Source organism: Melozone crissalis, unplaced genomic scaffold (assembly GCF_028551555.1).
Source record: "Melozone crissalis strain CALT ecotype California unplaced genomic scaffold, PUWL_Pcris_2 ptg000271l_1, whole genome shotgun sequence".
Classification (NCBI taxonomy): Eukaryota; Metazoa; Chordata; class Aves; order Passeriformes; family Passerellidae; genus Melozone; species Melozone crissalis.
The window spans coordinates 95,001-100,000 of NW_026536025.1; positions in this window are offsets into that span (position 1 = coordinate 95,001).

Below are 5,000 nucleotides of genomic sequence, written 5' to 3' on the forward strand. Positions count from 1 at the left end.
GACCCGGTGTCGCGGGCCACCGGGTAGACCTGGTGTCCCAGGCCCACGGGGTAGACCTGGTCTCCCGGACTCCGGGGTAGACCTGGTGTCCCAGGGCTCGGGGTAGACCTGGTGTCGCCGGCCGGCCTTGGCCTACGGCCACCTGGCCCCATTTGCTAGACCTGTGGTCCCCGCCGGCCTTAGCCCACGCCCGCCCAGCCCGTGGCTAGACCTGTGGTCCCTAGCCGGCCTTCCTCTACCGGTGCCTAGCAAGCGGGAAAAGTATGCAGACAGCGCCGGGGAGGCTGGTGGGGGAGGGCGGGGCGCCGGGGAGGCTGATGCGAGAGGGTGGGGCGCCCCCAACCGCCGATGGGCGTGCGCGGCTCCGACAGAGACGGCAAGGGCAGGGGCAGGGGCAGGGGCAGGGGCAGGGGCGGGCGCGGGGACGGGGACGGGGACGGGGCCAGCGACAGGGAGAGAGGGCACGCGAGAGCGTGCACGCGGACCGGCAGCCAGGCGGGCGGGCGGGCCCTGGCGGGGAGGCGGGGGCAGGAGGCGTGGCGGGGGGCGGCGAGGGGGCGGGGATGGTTGTCCGCGCGTGCGTGTGCACGCGCGGCGGTGAGGTGGCCTGAAGGGATGACCTTGGGGAGTGAGCGTGCGCACTGGCGGGGGGTCGGTGGGTGTGGCGCTGTATCTGTGTCTGTGTGCGGACGAGGGCCAAGGGCCGGCGGCTTCGTGCCGGCCCCGGGCGCCTCGGCACCGAGCCCCCACGGCCCCCTAGACTCACGTCGAGGGCGGAAGACCTCTGCGGACCGTGAAAGAGCCCGCCCGAAAGTGGCCGCCTGCGTGCTGGCGGTGGTGCCGGCGGCAGCCGCCTCTACCGGTGGGCGGGGCGGGGCGGGGCGGGGCGAGCCGCGCCGCATCGGGGCCAGGGGGGCCGGGCTGTATAGGGTCTCAGGAGGGCGTGGGGGGGGGCGGCAGGGCGGGGGCGCGGGGCGGTGGGGGCGCTGTTTCGCCAGTTCAGCGTGTCAGCAGGCAGACCACGGGGGCACGGGCTGCCGGCTCGGCTGGGAGTGCTCTGGATACAAAAGGAAAAGAAATAAAATGTGCCCATTTTTATTGTTGGTTTGTTTTCCCGGATGAGTTTCTCGTTCCAAGCGAATAGAGGAGCCGTTCTACCCAAATCCAAACCACAAGACCACCGACCCCCCCAAAAAAAACCAGCCTCAAAACTCAGCATCAAACAGAGCCGAAACAAAAAAAAAAAAAAAAAAAAAAAGAAAAAAAGAAAGAAAGAAAGAGAAAAAAAAAAAACAAAAAAACCAAAAAGAAAAAACCCCAAAAAAACAAAACAAAACACCCCACCAAAAAAAAAAAAAAAAAAAAAAAAAAAAAAAAAAAAAAAAAAAAAAAAAAAAAAAAAAAAAAACCCCAAAAAAACCAAAACAAAAAACAAAAACACAAAATCCCAAAAGACCAACAAAAAAAAACCCGAAAATATCTATGGATCTTGAAAGGGGGGTGGGGTTCATTGTGCGGGACGGGGCTGATGGAGCCGTCTGGCTCCAGGGTGTTATGAGGCTGTGAGCTTAGCCCGGCTCCGGGATCGATGGGGACGGTGAGGCACCCGGGCGGCGGGCGACGACAGGGGGATGGGAGGTCTACCCCGGGTCCGGGCCGGTCCTGGCTCATCAGGTCAAGCCGGCTCCGGCGCCGCCGCGGCTCGCCGTGGCGCTCGGAAGGAGGGCGGCTGTGAAGGGACACCAGGTCTACCCCGGCTCCGGCCGGGGACACCAGGTCTACCCCGGGTCCTGGGACACCAGGTCTACCCCGAAGCCCAGGACACCAGGTCTACCCCTGGGCCCAGGGAAACCCTAAGTCCTACCCTTAGCCGTGGGCGGCAGAAAGCAAAGTCCGGCAAAGACACCAGGTCTACCCTCAGCCAGGGGACGCCAGGTCTACCCCGAAGCCCAGGACACAAGGTCTACCCCGGGACCCGGGATGTCAGGTCTACGCCGAGCACTGGGCTGCAGAAAGCAAAGTCCGGCCGTGGACACCAGGTCTACCCCGGCTCCGGCCGTGGACACCAGGTCTACCCCGGATCCGGCGGGACATCAGGTCTACCCCGGCTCCGGCCGGGGACACCAGGTCTACCCCGGCTCCGGCCGGGGACACCAGGTCTCCCCCGTGGCCGGCCGGGGACACCAGGTCTCCCCCGTGGCCGGCCGGGGACACCAGGTCTCCCCCGGCTCCGGCCGGGGACACCAGGTCTACCCCGGCTCCGGCCGGGGACACCTGGTCTCCCCCGTGGCCGGCCGGGGACACCAGGTCTCCCCCGGCTCCGGCCGGGGACACCAGGTCTACCCCGGCTCCGGCCGGGGACACCTGGTCTCCCCCGTGGCCGGCCGGGGACACCAGGTCTACCCCGGCTCCGGCCGGGGACACCAGGTCTACCCCGACCCCGGGGCCGCCGTGGGTCGTCCTTGCCCCCGGGTGGCGGGCGCCGGCCGGGGACACCAGGTCTACCTCGCTCCGGCCGGACTTAGTCAAATTTCGGCGGGTGCCGGGTAGACCTGTTGTCGCGGCCGGCTGCGGAAGTTCACCAAGGGGTCGCTGTTGTCGGCCGCCTCCGGCTGCGTCATCGTAAGAGGCGGCCTGCGGTGGCGCCCCTCCCCGGTCGAGCTCCATTGGTTCTCTTGGAGGCCTGGGCGGCTTTGGACTCATCTGTCCGTATTATGGGAGCGAGGTGACGGGCCGCATCCCCGCAGGTTGGTTTCACCCCGTGCCTGCGTGTAAGGCGGTGTGGAGCGGCCGCGCTCGTGCGGTCGGCAGGGCAGAGCAAGTGCCGCCTAGCCGGGACGAGTCTGTGTGGCTCCGTCCCGGCTCCCGTCTTTCCCCGAGGAAGTTGGTACAGTGAGAAAGGGAGGCCGCGAGAGAGAAGGGCTGCGACAGACGGCGGAATTGCCCCCCGAGAGGCCGAGAGAGAGGGGCCGCGACAGGAGGGGGGGCTCCCGGCCGGGAGAGAAGGGCTGCGACGGCAGGAGGCGGAATCCCCCCCGACAGAGGCCGAGAGAGAAGGGCTGCGAAATTGAGGGGGGGCGGAATCCCCGAGAGAGCCGCTCGGCGGCCGAGGCGAGGCGGAGAGAGAGAGGGAGAGAGAAAAGCTGCGAGCGTGTCCCGCTCCGGCCCGGCTTCTGCCGGCCGATTCGCAAGGGGGGGGGCGGCCCCCCCCTGGGCAGCGGTGGCGGGCGAGGCGGCGGCGCCTCGTCCCTTTTGTGCCTGGCCTTAAGCCGGGGCCCACTCGGCGGGCACTGTTTTGGGCTGTCGGTCGGAACCTCGGCGGCGGGCCGGCCCGCCCGGTGAAGCGGCGGAGCCCGGGGTCGGGGCGCCCCGTCCCCGGGCCGCGTCGTTGAAGCCGTCCCCCTTCCTCGGCCTTAAGCCGGGGACCCGCGTCGGCGGGCAAAGTTTTTCTTTTCGGAGTTGACGGGCCCGGCACCCGATGGAGAGAGCCCCCCGGACTTGTCCCGGGCGAGGCGGCGGCGCCTCGCCCACCTCGGTCGTGGCCGCATCGACCGAGCCGCTTCTGCCGGGCGGGCTGGGTTGCCGGGCGGGGGTCCGTCGTTTTCTCCGCGGCTTAGGCGTGCGGGCAGAGTGGGGGCGCCCGCCCGGCCTCCGCGGATCTTTCTAGTTTTTCTCCGGCGGCCCTAAGCCGCGGCACCGAGAGGCGTTGCGACCGAAGGGGCGCGCGGGCCACGCGAAAAGCGACGGCGGCGAGAGAGAAGGGAGCGAGCGGGATGCCGGCGGGTCCGTGGGGGAGTGAGGCTCGTAACTCGCCCCCCGGGTCCCCGGCGTCCCGGGCCCGCGGCCCCCGTGGCTAGCACGGGTCGCCGCGAACGCGTCTCCATGTGCCTTTTTGGTGGTGCCGTTCCCCCCGGCTGCTTTTTTCCGGGAAGGGAGAGCCGGCCGCCGGTGGCGCGGTCCGGTGGCACTTTTTCTCGCACGCTCGGCCGGGTTCCCCCGGGCCGGAAGGGGAAGCCGAGTCCCCCCGGCCTGGCGGGCCAGCCCAGTCCCAGTCCTGCCGTTGCCTAGCCGAAAGGGAAAAGCCGTTGGCGCCCGCGGGCCGGGCGGGCGGGTGGCGGCACCCCCCGCGCTCCTCCTCTGCCGCGAGCGCTCCGCAGGCGGGGCTGGGCGGCCGTCGCCGTTGTCCCAGGACCGTGGCCGTGGGGCCCTTGTCGCTGTTGGCGCGGTTCCTTCCTTGGCCGCGCGCCCGATCGATGAGGCTTTTCGGGTGGCGTCGGAGAGGGCCCCCGGCGGGCCGGCTCTCCCTCCGGGGCTTCTCTGTCGCGGGGAAGTCACGGCGGGGGGGGTCCGGTGCTCGGGCAGGGCGGTCTCCTTTCCAGTTCGCTTCCCGTTGCGGGCGAGGTGTCGCCCCTCCCGCTGCCGGGGGGTGGCGTCTTTACCGACCCCAGCTGTGTGACGGCCGCGTGGCCCCGCTAGCCTTCAGGTGTCCTTCGAAAACCACGCGAGGTGTGCCGGTGCCGGCCCCGGTCCGGGTAGCGCCCCGTGGGTGCCGGCCGCGAGCAGCGCCGGGCGGCGGTGCGGTTGGAGCTGAGCCGCGGGAGCGAAGAGAGCGAGAAGGGGGCTGAGCGTGACCCGAACCGACGGGGCGCGGACGGGGGACCAGAGCCCGATCCGCGCGCTCCTTTGCCGTTCCGCCGCCCGCTGCAGAGCGAGCCGCCCCGGCTGAAAAGGGGGCCTCGGTGTCCGGGCCGCGCCCGCCTCGTCGGGTCGCTGTCTCCTCTAGCACGTCCGGTGCTTTCCGCGCGGCCCGGTGGGGGGACGCGCCGGACGGGGTTCGCTCCCTGCGAGCGCGCCCCGCTCCGGCCCAACCTCGCCGGCGGCCGGTCGCTCGCCGGTGACCGGTCGGCGGGCGGGTGGTTCGGCTCGGTTGGGGGGCGGGTCAGCCCCGGCCGAGCCCCGTTCCGCGCGCCGCGTGCCGTGACTTCCAGCGCGAGGCCGAG